The sequence below is a fragment of the Lathamus discolor genome, chromosome 8 (genome assembly GCF_037157495.1).
Source record: "Lathamus discolor isolate bLatDis1 chromosome 8, bLatDis1.hap1, whole genome shotgun sequence".
Lineage (NCBI taxonomy): Eukaryota > Metazoa > Chordata > Aves > Psittaciformes > Psittacidae > Lathamus > Lathamus discolor.
Window position 1 is genome coordinate 16,976,940 of NC_088891.1, and position 16,600 is coordinate 16,993,539.

Below are 16,600 nucleotides of genomic sequence, written 5' to 3' on the forward strand. Positions count from 1 at the left end.
CCTGCAGTGTGACAAGGCTAACTGCCCACTAACATTACTGGCATCTCCGATGCCACTGGCACTACAAACATCTCAGATGGTTTGGCAATACATAGACTAAATGCAGACCACTCTTCTGTTCAATATTCAAGCTGCTTGCATTCTTGGTTATAAAGGCAGAAAGATCCTGCTTGCGCACAGCTCCAGGCTTTGAAAGTAACTCTGACATATCATATTTGATGGAGAATGTCATTATCCTACCATCTTGACAATAATACAAAATTCAACCGATGCCTTCAATAAGACCATTTCTTCCTCCCTAGTTTCTGGTTTTCTAAGAAATAAATATGGGTAGCAGAAAAAAATACAGACTATATAATCTTTGTGTGGAAATATTGAGGATATAGCCCAGTGTATCCACACAGACACATGATTGCCTAACCGTAAAATTTGCTCACTTGTCTGAAATTTTTATCTCAGATTCACAAGGAAAAGCCTACCTCAATTCTTTTTCCTCTTAGATTATGCTCAGAGAATGACAGTTGAAGTTAAGAAGGGTATTTTATTTTGATTAGTAAGGCGGCAGAAGGCCAGTCTACTCATAACACCAATGCCCCATACAGAAATGCAAACAAAAATACTCCAAACGCCCAGAAAAAGCCAAACCAAAAACCAAACTAAAAACCAGTCCACAGTCTGAAATTAGCGCCTCGATAAACTGCACAGGCATGTTCCAAAGCAGAAGCTACAGAAGCCTTCTAAAATTCCAAGCTGACTGATGTGTATGGCATTGTGCAGCTCTCAAAATTTAAAAGGAGAGCTTTTCTGGCAAATTTCTCAACAGCATCTCTGCTCCTGCTCTGTCGCTGTATGAAGAAAGGTGTACAGAACTTGTAATTCAGCTGTATTTATTTACCATGATCCAGCAACCAGAGGGAGGAAAAGAAACACATGGGATTCAGAGAAAACTTGTGTCACAGAAGAGAAAGCAGAGATAAAGCATGACTGCACAGTCTAATAAACCACACAGAAATCAATTCAGGCACATAAAGCTACGTAGCTAGTGCTGCACTAGACGGCACATAGCACCTGCCGGGTTTCAGCCGCTGCTTCAGAAGTGTATGGGTCTACGAGTCCCATGAGGCTATCTCAGAGCGCACAGAGCTTTCACAGTAGCAATACACACCTCTGTGTGAGGAAGGTGCCCAAATTACCTATTTCCATGTATAATACTTATCAGGTGCATATTTAGGTACCTTAATCACACCTGAAATACTGACTACCTGAAATACACCTGGGGATCTATTTTTCTTTCTTTCTTTCTTTCTTTAAATGTTCACCTTAATTTGTCAAGCCTGCAGAAGACATAACTAAATACACACAACTGTGCACAGGAATGCTGACATCCAGTTTTTCCAGAAAGTTTTTAAAGTTCTCAAAGTACTTTTTTCCTAGACATAATGATTTCAGTTGGAAAGACAGTGTCTCAATAAACCCATTCAAATGGAAGCTTACCCTGTTTCCTAACAAAAATAGCTCTCAGGTGATTGAGTGACAAATGAAAAACTGGGTACAAAGAAATATTCCACACCTTTCCTACACTCAGGACATCCTAGCTCCCTCTGCACCGATTTCACTGTTCCTAGAGATTCCAGGCCTTCAACTTGTACAAAACCTCTCCAGTATTGCCCTACCTTGCATGCCACTGATGCTGCCCATCAGCAGAATACTCCAGTCCACCAGAAATTCAAACTCGACTGTAAATCACTGGATACAAGGCAGCTTTTTCACACAATGCCTAAGGCTGCTTAAGCCAAACACTCTCAGAGGAGATCTCTCAGGTCATAGTGGACTTAAGAGCAGATACTTATGATCAGACTCCTATATCACAGTATTTTAAAGGCCAATTACAAGAGAGCACCTCTTTTAAGCATTTTACTGTAATACTCTGTATTCATCCCATGCAAATCAGACATTACTTAGCCAGCTTCACACCAGTTTTGTTCTAAACACACTACCTTCAGATAGCTTGCAGATTTAGGTGCCAAAAATATAAAGACGAAAACCAATTTTTAACCTCGCAGTCAGAAGAACGTCTCACATAGAGCTAAAAATATATTATACACTTCAATTACAGATTAAGTGGCCTTAAATTTTGCAATCTGTTTTGTATGACTAAGCCCATGCTGCTCATAGAACTCCCATGAAAGAAATAAAATATTATTCAGGAAATATATCTGTACAAACTGTACTATTTAAGCTATTGTACACTTCGCCAGCCTCTGCACTGAGCTAGGAAGTAGCACAAGCACCTTTAATCTGACTGCATTCAAATCAGCTGCACTTGACTGAGTTCTCCCATCAGAACAGCAAACCACTCCATTAAGAGGCACCTATAATTGCATTAGTGAAGGGAAATGGGGTCACAAAATATATGCAATAATAATCATCCTGTTCTGCAAAACCTCTACAAAATGCTTTAAACTGCTGGGTGGATAAGATCTTGAGAGCAGATGTAGTTACAGTGATGGATTACAAGGCATTAGTTGAAGCAGCCAAAGTGATCATAACTACCTGAACATCAGGTAATAGAATCATAGAATAGTTAGGGTTGGAAAGGACTTTAATGGCAAAATGGAGCATTTATACGTTAATCATAGAACGTGGACTCTCATAACATGTAAGATCAAAAGACAATATGCAGTCACTTCTACAATTATGGGCCATCTATCTTCTCAAGTATAAAACATCAGAGTTAAATAAAAGGTGAAGAACAAGAAAGAAGACAAATAAAAGCTCCTATCAGGCATTATTACTAAGGTTTTGTCTGCACAGTGGAATTCAGGAAAACTAACCCAAATTAATTTAACTGGATTTGTCCATGTCCATTAGATTTATTTGCAAACACTTTCATCTGGCAATAAAATGTGGTCTTGGTCTGGCTCATCTTGCCTTCAGAGCAAATTAAACCAAAGTCACTGGAGGCCACTTTAATTATGAATAGGAAAGTGCCCACAGAGACTTGGTGGCATTTAAGCTGCCCTCTAAATTCCTCCATTTAGTTGATCTGCCCCAATTTCCTCAGTATCTTGTGTAGACAAGTCCTGAACTGATGCATTAGACTCAGAAGTGAACAAGCTATGCTGAAGAACCCTCAGTCAACACACTAACTCCCCATGGGAACTGTTGAAGAAGAGCCATTACCCAAGAAAAGAGAATTGTTCAACTATTTTAAGGTCAGTTCTAGGAAGAATACTGCCCAAGTGCAGAGACCAACTGGGAAGTATTTTAAAAACACATCTACAGTTCAGTTTCCAGAAACGCTATTTAAAATGTCTACCATTTGGATTATTTGAAGATAGAACTATTGATAAAGTACACCACTACATCATCTTTTGGAGCAATTTATTTAACACTTAGAGGTTATAACCTATTACTTGAGGCTAAGATGAAAGAAAGTGGAAAAGATAAATTGAAATGACCATGCTGCCTTTAAGAGCTATGGCACACTCCCACTGAAGGAACATTATGGAAAGCTATAGGCTCTACTCAGTACATTAAAATATCCAGAATATGTTCCAAAACACCTACAGTCACTGCTATGAACTAAGTCCTTTACTTGCACTCCACCACTGAGGGCAGCCTAGCAAAAGGCACAGCACCAGTCCTACAGCAGGTGCACATGCAGGAGAATTCACTGACTGCTCAGATGTCCTGTTCACAACTGTGTTTTCATGGAGCTTCAGAGGGTTTTCATTACACTATTGCTCCTACTCGGGAATGGCTACATTCTCAGAGAGTGCAAATGGCACAGATAAATGAGAACTCCACAGAAATAGGGTTGAGAACCACAATAAACAACAAGCACGAAAAAGCCTTCCCAGGTAAAGATCCTCTGTATCCCTTTGTCTGTACATGTTTCTCAGGATAAAACCCCACCATTGCTATAAGGGTTTTGCTTTCATACAGGACAACAGATAAGGCAATTACAGTGTTTCCCTTACTTAACTCACAAGGGCCCTCGTAGTGTGACAGAAAGCAGCAGTGCAAGAGCTAAACGTAACACCACTGATAAAATTGAAGGTTCCCTAAAACAAAGACCTCAATTTTAAATCAAATTCAAGTATCAATTATTCTTTTATCTGGAAGAGTGATAAAGTAAGCAGTATTGTACTGTACTGGAAATATAACAATAAGGCTTTTGAATGTTAATCTAAGGCCTCCTAAATGCATAGTTTCATTAAGTAGCATGCATCTCTTCCATTAGAATATAACAGAAGCAATATCAACAAGCTCAATTTTTGCCTCATTCAGAAGTTTTTCCTTATTTTTCCCCTCATTTGTAAACTCTTCCCGACACTACAAGAAGATAATGTTTCCAGATACTGAACATATTCATCCATATGGCAACCTTCTTTCAAAAAGGAAGGTTTGCAGGCCAAAACTCTCTAACACAGTTTTCGCCCAAAAAACCACATACCATATACTTTGCACGCATAAAATTCAGTCCACAAAAAGCAAGACGTCTCAGTAACCATTACTGGATGTATATAATGGGGACTTTCATTAATTTTTTCAAGTTTGTGTTGCATGAAAAATGAAACACTTGGGCACACAGGCACCAGGAAATACACGCAGCTCAACAATCAACACAGTGGAGACAAGCTTAACCACTTGCTGTTTCTAACATTTTGAGTTATTTAGCCCACTATTTCTACATTGTGAATTGTAAAATTAATTGTCATAGCAACAGGAGTCTAAGTCTTCATTTACAATGCAGATAATCTTTTTGTTCATGTTATTCATGCATAACTCCATAGCCTCTGATCTGCAATGTGTCACAGTCACCTTTTACCAGGGAATGAGAGAGGAACAGAACACACAGGTACTGTGTGTACACACTGGCATGCAGTGGTCAGGAAGCACTTCAACCTCAGCCCTTGCTTTACAGCAAGCTACTTCCTCCTATATATTCATTCAAGAACAAGCAGCTGCTGACAAGCCAGACTGCTAAGAGCAGTTCTGCTGTTAATGCTGCTTGTTCTTGAGTTGTAAATAGACACACAGCTGATTAAAGCTACATTTAAGGAAGTTTTTAATTCTACTTACTTACAACAGACTTTAAAGAAGAGTTCCTGGAGGCATGTGTCAGATGGGCATTATGCTGCTGGTTTTTGGTGAGAAAAATAATCTGGTTTTGCCACAGTAGAAGGTATGAATAAGCAAAATTTTGTCCCCTGAGAAATCTGGGAAAAAAAAGAAGTGTATTAATCACTGTACTTCCTCCATACTGTCCCAATAACAACGAGAAAAATCAACTTTCCCTTTGTCCTTAGGAGTCTAACGGATACTCTCAACACAGATAAATTAACATGCATGATAATTTGCATTTACAAGACTACTTGGGCACAACCCAGGCAATTAAGGGAAAAAAACAATTATTATGAATGTGCCAAAATATCCTTATGGCTATTCTACATGAGAATGGGCATTCACACTTTAGAACTCTTCTAACAGTTCTTTCTCAAGATTCAAACGGAGCTTTCAAGGTTTTTCTTCTCATAAGCTATCAAAATCCAAGGCAATTAACTAGTGAAGAGTTATCCAGAAGATTTGATCAGGATAGCAATTGTCTTTCATGGAAAAAAGGCACAAACACATGAAGAAAGAAGGAACACTATTTCTATATATTTTAAAAAGAAAGAACATTTCCCTTTGCATAGCATCTACTCCTATCTGTTAAGCATAAATCTTGCTCCTTGCAAATATATAATCCAATCACTGTGAGATTCACCTTTTAGTTTTAAAAGACACTTCCAGTCAGTTTCACTGTTTCTGGATTTTAATCCAGTCACAAAACTCATACTCTTGTAACTGAGCCCAGCTGTACCAAACTCAGGATTCAACAGGTGTCTGTCCAAACCCTTTCCTCATGGAAAACATTCCTTCTAATAATGCTTTTAAAACAGGCAGAAATATAACAAAGTCCACAATTTTTATGAATTTATGATAATTAAAATATGAAAACAGAACATTGCATTATTCCTCATTATTTCCTAGGGCACATACGGAAATAACCAAATCTCAGTAGATAATAGTCCTGATGCAAAAAATCCCAGTTGGCTGTTTAGCAACTCAACTGAAACATGAAGTGTTTGCGAGCTAATATGTAGCACTTACTAAGATTCTTGGCTGTTTTTTGCTTCACTGTGATACATTTTCATGAAAGAATCATGAATTCATCTTACCAAAGAATTATTTTCAATTTTTGTTGTAACTTCGTCATGAATGTACTGCATCACAGATACCCTCATACAGAAATAAATTAAAGTTCAGAATAACATAAAAATAACCATCTTGTACATTGCAGAGGAAATGTAAGTATCAGACAAACCAAATGTGCCTACGACTCTCATCTTTATCACCTGCACGGAACTTAACAAAATCCCAGCAACTGGAAAACCCTCACCAAGTTACAGAGGTAACTTTTCATAGCTGTGACACCTTTAAAGATACTTGGACTGCAAAGGATAGAAATAACCATCAAGTGTGAATACCACGTTAAGAAACTCAAATAGCTATACTATGAAACTCCTGTTAGCTGTGGGGAAATAACTAAAAACTGTATGCAGCCTTCAAAATCAAACGATGATGTTTTTGTTGAGGAGAAGTTAACTTCTGCCCCTGCCCCGGAGAAAATCAAGCAGTCAAGTATATTCCTTTGTTCAGCTATGTATTAGCAAATGATGATTAAAATATCTCCATAGTTTTGCTCAATACATGAGCTGCACAGAAAAAATAAACCCTTTCCATCCAACACAGGACCTACTTCTTTCAGTCGAAAGAGGACTTAATGTTGGGGTTTTTTAGCCAATCACAATGTCTAAACCTGGGCAGAAGGAGGGGTAGGGGAAGATGTTTTAAGATTTGGTTTTATTTCTCATTACCCTACTCTGATTTGATTGGTAGTATATTACGCTGGTTTTCCCAAGTCAGGTCTGTTTTGCTAATAACAAGAACACCTGAAGGAAGAGGGATTTATGCTAAAAATTGGCAACTGTTAATACATAGGCCCTCTTAAAGAGAAACGACAGGCACCAAAGAAATTACTATTCCAGTTATGGAAATCAGCTCTGCAATGTCCTGCAAGTGTCTGTGTTGAAAACTGTGAGGGCGAAGTACAAAATTCAACACACAGCATCTGTCTACAGCTCATCTACAAAACATCTATGGCTGGCTAATACTTCATGTTCTTGCAGACACCTCTGACAGTTAAGTTACTCCCCAGCGTAAAGCACTTTTGATAATCTAACTGGCACTTCACACTAGCACAGCCTGAAGTGCTAGCACAAACAGATTTTCTTTCTGTACTGAACCTTCATCACTTGACATCTCTTTGTAACCACTGCACAAGAAACATCCACCTCTTTATCTATGTCCCAAGCCTCTACAGCCTGTCACAAGTTACTGATGATTTCTCCTCCAGCTAGGGGGAAAAAATATAAAGAGGAAAAAGAAGAAAGAGAAAAAAGAAAAAAATCTTCTTTACTCTGACAAGTGGTCCTTCCATGTGAGAAATGGAATACATTTCTTCCCTCCTTAGCTTATGCTAGTTTGACTTTGAAATGTGCGCAGTGGATTGAGCTGACAGGGGTATGAAGGCAGAAGCTTAAAGGACATCTAAAGTGTTTGCATTATGAGCTCTGTAGAAAGAGTCTTATTGATACAACTCTCCAAGCATCCTTTATCTCCTTGTACACAGAGATGAGAGAAAGGCTCAGATACTTAATTGTATGTCAAATGCACAGCCAACACATGAAGAGTTCAGTATAGTCTTTTAAAATGGAGTCTTCAGCATACTCATGCCTTGATGTAGACAATTCAGCTGCTATTTTAAAAACAAGGCTTGACTGTTACTCTTCACTTTGCATTGTTCCTCACATCAAGACAAAACATAATGTTGATTTTTCCACATTCCCCACTGTCCTGGGTTCAGCTGTAACAGTCATTTTTCTCCTTCTCAGTAGCTGGTGCAGTTCTGTGTTTTCAACTTTAGCCTGAGAACAGTGCTGATAACACTGATGTTTTCAGCTGTTGCTAAGTAATGCTTACTCTGGGTCAAGGACTTTTCAGTCTGGTGCTCTGCCAGTGAGGAGGGGCACGGGAAGCCGTGAGGAAGCAGAGACAGGACACCTGGCCCAAACTAGCCAAAGGGGTATTCCATACCACATCATGTCATGCACAGTACAGAAACTGGGGGCAGTTACCTAGAAGGCCCTGATCACTGCTTGGGTAGGGCTGGGTAGCAGTTGGCAGGTGGTGAGCAATTGTACTGTGCATCACTTGTGTTCACTGTTTTCTTTTCCTTTTCCCCCTTTTAGTTTTCTATTCTCTCCTCTGGTCATTTCCCTTATCATTATTATTACTGGTGGTAGCAGTAGTGATCTGTGTTATACCTTAGTTACTGGACTGTTCTTATCTCAACCCGTGGGAGTTACATTCTTTCTAATCTCCCCCCATCCCTCCAGGAGCAGGGGGGGAGAAGAGAGGTGAGTGAGCAAGCAGCTGCATGGTTCTGACTTATCAGCTGGGCTTAAATCACAATACCCATAAAAATACTGATCCCATCAAGTGGTTCATCCCACAGGTTCAGTAACAGACTGATTGGAAAGTTCCCTCTCTTACAAAAACCCTAAAAACAACAAGAGAATTGAACTTCTGAGATTCTGACATTACTTACAGAGAGCAAGTCCTTGTAAGTCCTTAGGTGCATATAATGAAGAAAGAATAGCAAGCTGCTAGGTTGCCAGGTGTCATGGTTTCAGACAATGCGCTGAAATTCAACGCTAAGCACATCAGCTCAGTGCACACAGTGACCAAACATGCCATAGCAAGAAAGAGCTCACACAGACACATTACGCAGCAAACCAGAATCGGTAACTGCCTTATGAAGTTCAACCATGTCAAGTGCAAGGTCCTACACATGGGTCGGAGCAATCCCAGGCACAGCTACAGACTGGGCAAAGAAGAGATTCAGAGCGGCCCTGCAGAGAAGGACTTGGGGGTGCTGGTCGATGAGAAAATGGACATGAGCCGGCTTCAGTGTGCGCTCGCAGCCCAGAAAGCCAACCATATCCTGGGCTGCATCAAAAGGAGCGTGACCAGCAGGTCGAAGGAGGTGATCCTGCCCCTCTACTCTGCTCTTGTGAGACCTCACCTGGAGTACTGTGTGCAGTTCTGGTGTCCTCAACATAAAAAGGACATGGAATTGTTGGAACAAGTCCAGAGGAGGCCATGAGGATGATCAGGGGACTGGAGCACCTCCCATATGAAGATAGGCTGAGAAAGTTGGGGCTGTTCAGCATGGAGAAGAGAAGGCTGCGTGGAGACCTCATAGCAGCCTTCCAGTACCTGAATGGAGGCTATCGGGATGCCAGGGATGGACTCTTCACTAGGGACTCTAGTGATAGGAGAAGGGGTAACGGGTTAAAACTTAAACAGGGGAAGTTTAGATTGGACATAAGGAAGAAATTCTTTACTGTTAGGGTGGTGAGGCACTGGAATGGGTTGCCAAGGGAGGTTGTGAGTGCTCCATCCCTGGCAGTGATTGAGGCCAGGTTGGATGAAGCCTTGGGTGAGATGGTTTAGTGTGAGGTGTCCCTGCCCATGGCAGGGGGTTGGAACTAGATGATCTTAAGGTCCTTTCCAACCCTAACTATTCTATGATTCTATGACTCCCATCCTCAATTTTGTGAAACATCTAGTTCCTCAGTTATTGCGTTTTGTTTGGAAAACTAAACTAAGATCCTACTAAGAGCTATGCTTTAATGCCATCTCCAAGATTTTTAGAACCACTACAGATATAAATGAGAAAATAAAGATATGAGACATGGAATCAGGAATGATTCATATCACAACATTTTGAAGATGCATAATTTAAGTACAGCAACTGCGTGTTTCACTTAAACTATATAAATAATTGACAGTCTGTGAAGAACCCATCAGGAAAACTGAAAACCATGCATCAGACAAATCCAGGGAAAGCACTCCTGCTCCCATTTGAATAGTGCAGAACAATACAACACAGATGCAGTATTAAAGGCCATTAAATAACTCAATAACTACACTAGTGACTGAGCTGTCGCAGCCTGTCATGTACCTGATGAAAACCTGAATCCTGAACCGTTCCTCAGCTCGGGGCGTCAGGCTGTAGGAAAGCCAAGCAGTGAAGGTCATGCATCACATTTTCTAACCAGAAAGAACTGAAACATGACTATGATCAATTATAGTGGCTACTAACCTGCTTTAAGTACACCGAAGACTGCTGTTCTAAAACTGACTGAAACTGACCCAAGTGGTGTTTGATAGCCTCTGAGGATATTGGAAGAATCTGCCCAGTTCATATGAGGAGCATACATGAATTTCTATGTGTCTGTGAAGTAGCGGGACAGAAAGTATTAAAGACAAGATTTATGCTAAATATTTTTCAAAACCTGTCAGTGACCTCTTGCACCCCAATCAGAGATTTCCTGAGGGCCAGCAGGAAGAGCTGAAAAGATTTGTCTTCGGTGAACTAACAGAACAGCAGGCTTGGTCATCCGGGCCTCTGCCCTGGTTTATTAAAGCTTTGGTTTGGTTCTTTGGGGTTGCTTGGGCTGGTGTTGTTTGTTTTTTTTTTGCCAAACGATAGCATACACCATGCAGATCTATTTTAAAAGATAATGGCTAAACTAGTACTGTGCTATTATAATTCTCTGCAGTTTTCTTGGAGTCAGTTCCTTTTCTGTGTTGCAACTCCTCTTCAGACTTGTGCGTATACATATTGGCAAGCTACAAACCTCACTTCGTTTTCATCAAAACATCTAGTGTCTAGTGTGAACTTCTGTAGTATTAAGAATGGCTGTTCATCAAAATGGAAAGAAAACAGAAGATGCCCTAAGCAGCAAGAAAACCCCTCTTTCATTTAGTCAGATCGATTTGGTAACATTCTGCAGGTTTGTTCTCCCCACAAATAAGTATAGCTCCCTCTGTGGTTACAAAAATGGATAATCTCTGTGCATTTACGGGTTTTCCCTGTAATTCAGGTAATATTAACAAAATAATAGCAAGAGGAAATACTGAGGTTCAATGAGGAAAACTGGAAGCTGATGAATCAAGGTAAGTGTCACAAGAAACACGCAGAACTGTACACAAAAAAAGCATTAACAACGAACAGATATTCGAAGTTTGGTGTTAAAATAGCACACACTGATTATTGAGAGCTTCTGATCAGTTCTGACCAACTTCAGCAGGATTCATGTATATTCAACATCTCTAAGAAGCAGGCCATTAGTTCTAATTGCCACTGTCATCATAATCTATCACTACATTCTATGAAAAGCAGGGCATGGAGTTAAACATCAGTGTGGAACAGGCCATTTAGAAAGCCAAGGAAAAGAAAAAACAAATTACCACTGACTGCAATATAGGCCTGCTGGTGGGGGAACAAAAACCTGCACCACACTGAATATTACTGTCTACAGACCACAGCTAAAGAAAATAATGACAGTGCCTGGGGTTTTTTTAATTCTGTACCAAATTCACACATGGAAACAGCACCTGTGAACTAAATGAAGAACAATCTCTTCTGAAGCAAACTGCTCATCACAGGCTAATAGACAGAAAAAAAAAGAGGGGAAAATACAGCAGAATTTGTATTCTCCTTGAGCATCAGTTGACAAACGTGATGACAACATCACTCTACAGAATTAGAACATGTTTTGCAGAGCTTACTGCAAGCTTCAGCACATAAATATCTTTCAGTTTTATCTACTGCAGGAGGAATTATTTATACAGATTTCTAAACATCTCTAACACACGGATTTCAGAAATACCTGCACTGTTCTCTGCTTTTTATAACAAAAAAGCCTTGGGAAGTAGACAGATTTATAAAACAAAATTTCCTTGAAGCTATCCAAAGTGACATCCTCTTTCACGCATTTAATTTTTCTGTCTTTATTTTAAAGACACATTGAGCAAACTCCAGCTTTGCAGCTGATCTATGCAGAGCACAGATCTAGGCAGAGCAGAGCTGATTGGGAGATTTTGATGGCGATTATTTTTAGAAACAAAATATCATCACTCTGAACAATACACACAGCCAATTTGTTAGAAGTTTTTCCAGGCAGCATAGCAGAAAAGGGCTCTGCCTGACAGGCAGGCCTGCTTGTTAGCCAGACAGCAAAGAAGACAGAATTAAGCCTGTTACTGTTGGTACAAAATAAAAGGATGTGGAGATGGAGCAGAAATGATTCCAGTGGTGATCTGCAATTTCGGTTAGGTGTTACCTGAAATACAAATGGCTGGGAGGAGGGAAAGACAGAAAAATCTATTTTCATGGGTAGCTGGTCCCCAGACAACCGATCAGTAGTGTCTGGCAACACAGATACTCAACAGGCAAGATTTACACCACATAGAAGTTAAAAAAACACCAACCAACCAACCCTTTTCATGTTCTTCCATCACCTGCAAGAAACCAACACAATGACCTGATCAAAACAGTGGCTTATGAGTGATCACCCACAGTGAAGAAGCAGAAAAACAGGGTTTCTCTCATTTCCCTGTTGAGCTTTGCAGAAACCTATTTGAAAACTTATGATTTTATTGTTTGTATCAGTCACTTTCCACTAAATCAGTCAGTTTGCCAGACAGTGAATACATGCAACATTCACTTGTCTGAGTCAGCTTTCTCTTCCTTACAAATGTTTTGGAGAAACATCTTGCTTTTCAGTTTGTTGAACCACTCAATTAACCAGCAGTGTTCTCCATTTCATGACAGACGGAATGAGCTCATTTCTTGAAGCTGCAGGCAGAAGATGCTGAAAAGCAAACCATTTCTGGGGAGTTCATAATACTTTAAAATGTAAAAAGGTACAAGCTGAACTTTATCTCATCGGTAATAATTTGCTTTTTCAAGCACTAGCCTTAAAGTAAAAGTGAAGGTACAAGGACAAGAAGGTTACTACCGTAAGTTAGGCAAATATTTAAACTTGGACCTAAACTAATACTGTGGCATGAGTATTTGTGTTTAAATTAATACAGAAATTGACCTGGTTGTGTGCAACATAATATATGTAACTCGGAAACTACACAGCAACTACTATTTTTTTACACATAACATTAATGTTTCTGTTATGATGATCTCTAAAGACTAGAGGCTTGAACTAAAAAGGAAAACAAAAAAAGAAAAGCCACCACTTTCACAAACAGATTTAATCCAAAAGAGATTCAGCTGCAACGAACTTCTTGGGCAACTTCACACAGTCCCGAATCTGACCTGTGATTTTTTACAGAGCTTATGTGACTGCTTATACAAATCCACATCTGCTTGATTAAATTAGCCTGTCAGTCTCCTAAAGAAAAGCCATAACCAAAAGGCCCAAAATGATGTAAACAACCTCCAGGAGGAGGTTGATACTCTGGCTCTGTATTTCTCTATAATTCAGATGATAGAATTAAAAGCTCCAGGTAATAGGCCCCCGACAGAAAGACATTCAGAACATTTACATTAGAATTGCCATTGCTACTTACAGATAAGCAGTCAACTTTCCCATAATATTTTATCTCTTGAAAGTCAAACTCTTTATATAATGTCATCACAGAAAGCTGACATTGGGAGACTTCCTGTCCAATCGGTCCTTCACACCACTACAAAAATGCTCTCAGAATCAATGAAAAAAAGTATTGCAATGATTTTTGTATGCATTAAAATCTCTGTTAACAATCACTTAAAAGACTGCAAATCTTTCCTAATTTCTGCATAAAGATCATTCCCTCAGAAAATAAAATACCTCACCATAAAAATTTATCCAATTAGTTGTGCAACTGCTCAACTAAGATATTTTATCAACATCCTTTGAATCCCTGCTTGTTTAGTAAGACAAATAAAACATTTGTCAGTTTACTACACACCAGTGCACAATACATTTTTATGATAAAGCTTCAATAATTAACGTAAGAACACAAATGAAACCACCAAATCTCAAAGCCTTCAGGGAAACAATACAGGCAACACAGAATCACAGACTGGTTTAGGCTGGAAGGGGGCTTAAAGCCCATCTAGTTCCAATGCACTGCCATAGACAGGGACACCTTCCACTAGACCAGGCTGCCCAAAGCCCCATCCAACCTGGCCTTGAACACATCCATAATTACATGAACTACACAAAGGATGTTGACTCAGTTCCAGATTTATCAAAATTTATCAAAATGTGACCAGGAAATAAGTGATGGAGGTGGTTCAAGAGGAACTGAGAGGGGATAATTTACCTGAAAAGGAGTTACTCCCTGTCTTCTCTATCAAGATATCAACTGTGTCCTTTTAGCTAAACAGTACCAGCTTCTCCATCCATATGCTCTCTGCCCTTTGACACATTAATAAAACAGAGATCAGGCATGGATAGTTTTTGCCTAATTTTACTGAAATTCTGTTTTTCTTCACAAGAGGGGTAATTCAAAACAACATTAATTGTGACTCTGAATGGACTCAGATTAGGCTATAGCTTGGTTCTGCAATGTAAGAATTTATTACAGAGCCCACGTAGCATGTAGAACAGATGACATTTATTTTGAATTGACCTGATTTTAAAGGTCTAGTACATTAGAAATGTATCTAAAATAGTAATACTTCGAGAGAGACAGAGCTTGTATTTTCCTCATGTAGGCATTGTCAGCTAGCTTAGTATGCAGACACTAGGCTAATATGAGCACCATACAATTAATAGTAAAAACAACGGAGTCAAAATTCTCATGGGCTTCATGCTAAATAATGATAAAAGGAGTGTTTCAGTACTATAAAACTCTTTCTATTGCATGAAATGTTTAAGCTGTATCCTTCTATGGCTCTATATTGATTACTTTCATGTCACACTGTATTAAGACCTCCTGGGATTCAGATGAATTTCTTTAGAATGACAAGCTCTTGCTTTGAACTAAACCAGTATTTTTTTTCTTAAAAACACGTCCTCATGACCAGACTGTCCAGTGAGAACACAGCATTTTTTTGCAGTATTCACAGAATTCTTTTCAGGCAGGTGTAGAAGCACCTGTCATGGGAAAACAAAGCTTTACTGCGAAAGCTTCAACAAATCTTCAGGACAAGCAAAAACTTCCTGGAATTCCCTAAGAACTTACCTCAGACAGGAATGATCAAGACATTAACTTTTTCCTTGGATACACTGGCCTGAAAAGCCATGTGAAGTTACTGTCTCACAGACATGGATTCTTTCAGTGTTGAAAGCAATAATTTATACAGTTGTACAAAAGAGGATGAATCTCATTTCTCACAATGGAGCAGAGTTTAGAAGTATTTTACTTCTAGCAAAAGTATTTTGATTTTATGACTAAGCAAATGAGTCTATTTCACACAGACAAAATTGGTAATGAAACCCGTGAAGGCACATCCCAGAGGTAAAGAGCATAAACTAGAATGTTTGCTCCATTTGAAAAAGAAAAGCTACACCTCTGCACTCACTGACAATATGTACCTCATACAGTAAAACACTGTTATGTAGTAACAAAATTGTCTCAGACAGTAATTAAAATAACCAATCCACCTAGCAATTACATCTTAAAAAGATGGAGCATTGCCTGTAATTAAAACACACTTCTGCTCCCACCCACATTAGGCAGAGCAGCCCAAGTACCCTAGTACAGCAGTTAGTCTTTATTAATTGTATCTTAATGAAGATTCCTAAGACAAATTTAATATTGAAATTCATACAGACTACAATCAAATGGTCTTAAATGAGCCTAAAATTAACAGTAACTGCCAAATGAGGAATTCAGGAGTAAGCTGCTGATTGTGACAGGTAATATGTCCCAGTTATTTACAAAAGCAAATGCCACTGCTCTATAATAAGCCAACATACTTGTGTAAAAATACTACCACAGCAACAGCCAAGAGGACACTTGAACAGAATGGAATAACATTTCTGGCTTATCACTCTGACAAGTTATATTGACTGCATCAGAAAACTGAACGTGAGCTTTGTTTTCTATTGATAACCACCCTCTTAAGCAGCAGGAAGCGCTGGGACATCGCTTACACTCCAGAGAAAGCTGTTTCCTACAAACTTGCAAGCAGTGGTTTCTTATGATTTGGGTGATACCATCACCAGCCTCAGGGACAGCAGACCTCCAGACCTCTGATGCAGATGTGGGATCTACGATGCAGATCTAGGATAAGCCTAGAGCAGGCACTGGAAGGGAGGCTGAGAGACACTTCGGCTTATTTACAACCCTGAAAACTCCCCTGTCAAAGTAGACATTGAGTTTAGTAGGAACAGAAGGGTTTACACAGAACAGGCTACAGCTTCAAGACAGCAACCCAACAGCATCTATGACTTGGAAGTTTCAGCTATCCAAACCAGAGTCTTCTTTTTCATCTTGTGCAGAGAACACAGAGAGAATTAAATTCTATAAAGCTGGTGAAAGGGATATCCAAGAAGGATCGATTCTTGCAGCAAATGACTAAATGCTTGGAAGTGAATTTTGCCATCAGAGGGTTTTTAGATTAGCAATGTAAGTTGAAAAAAAATGGATCATTTAATCTCCTCCTTTTTCATCAGCTCTGTGGGCTCCC

General features: G+C 39.4%; 1 protein-coding gene across 9 annotated transcripts in view; it reads right to left on the bottom strand.

Moving 5' to 3' along the window:
• Window positions 1–16,600, bottom strand: part of OTUD7A (OTU deubiquitinase 7A) — a 151,144-nt gene that overhangs the window by 47,862 nt on the left and 86,682 nt on the right. For 8 of the 9 annotated variants that reach the window (XM_065688078.1, XM_065688076.1, XM_065688079.1 and 5 more), the window contains one exon: window positions 5,089–5,225. The gene's annotated coding sequence lies outside the window, so the exon portion shown is untranslated. The remainder of the gene's footprint in view (window positions 1–5,088; window positions 5,226–16,600) is intronic. The other variant, XM_065688075.1, reaches the window with a different exon arrangement.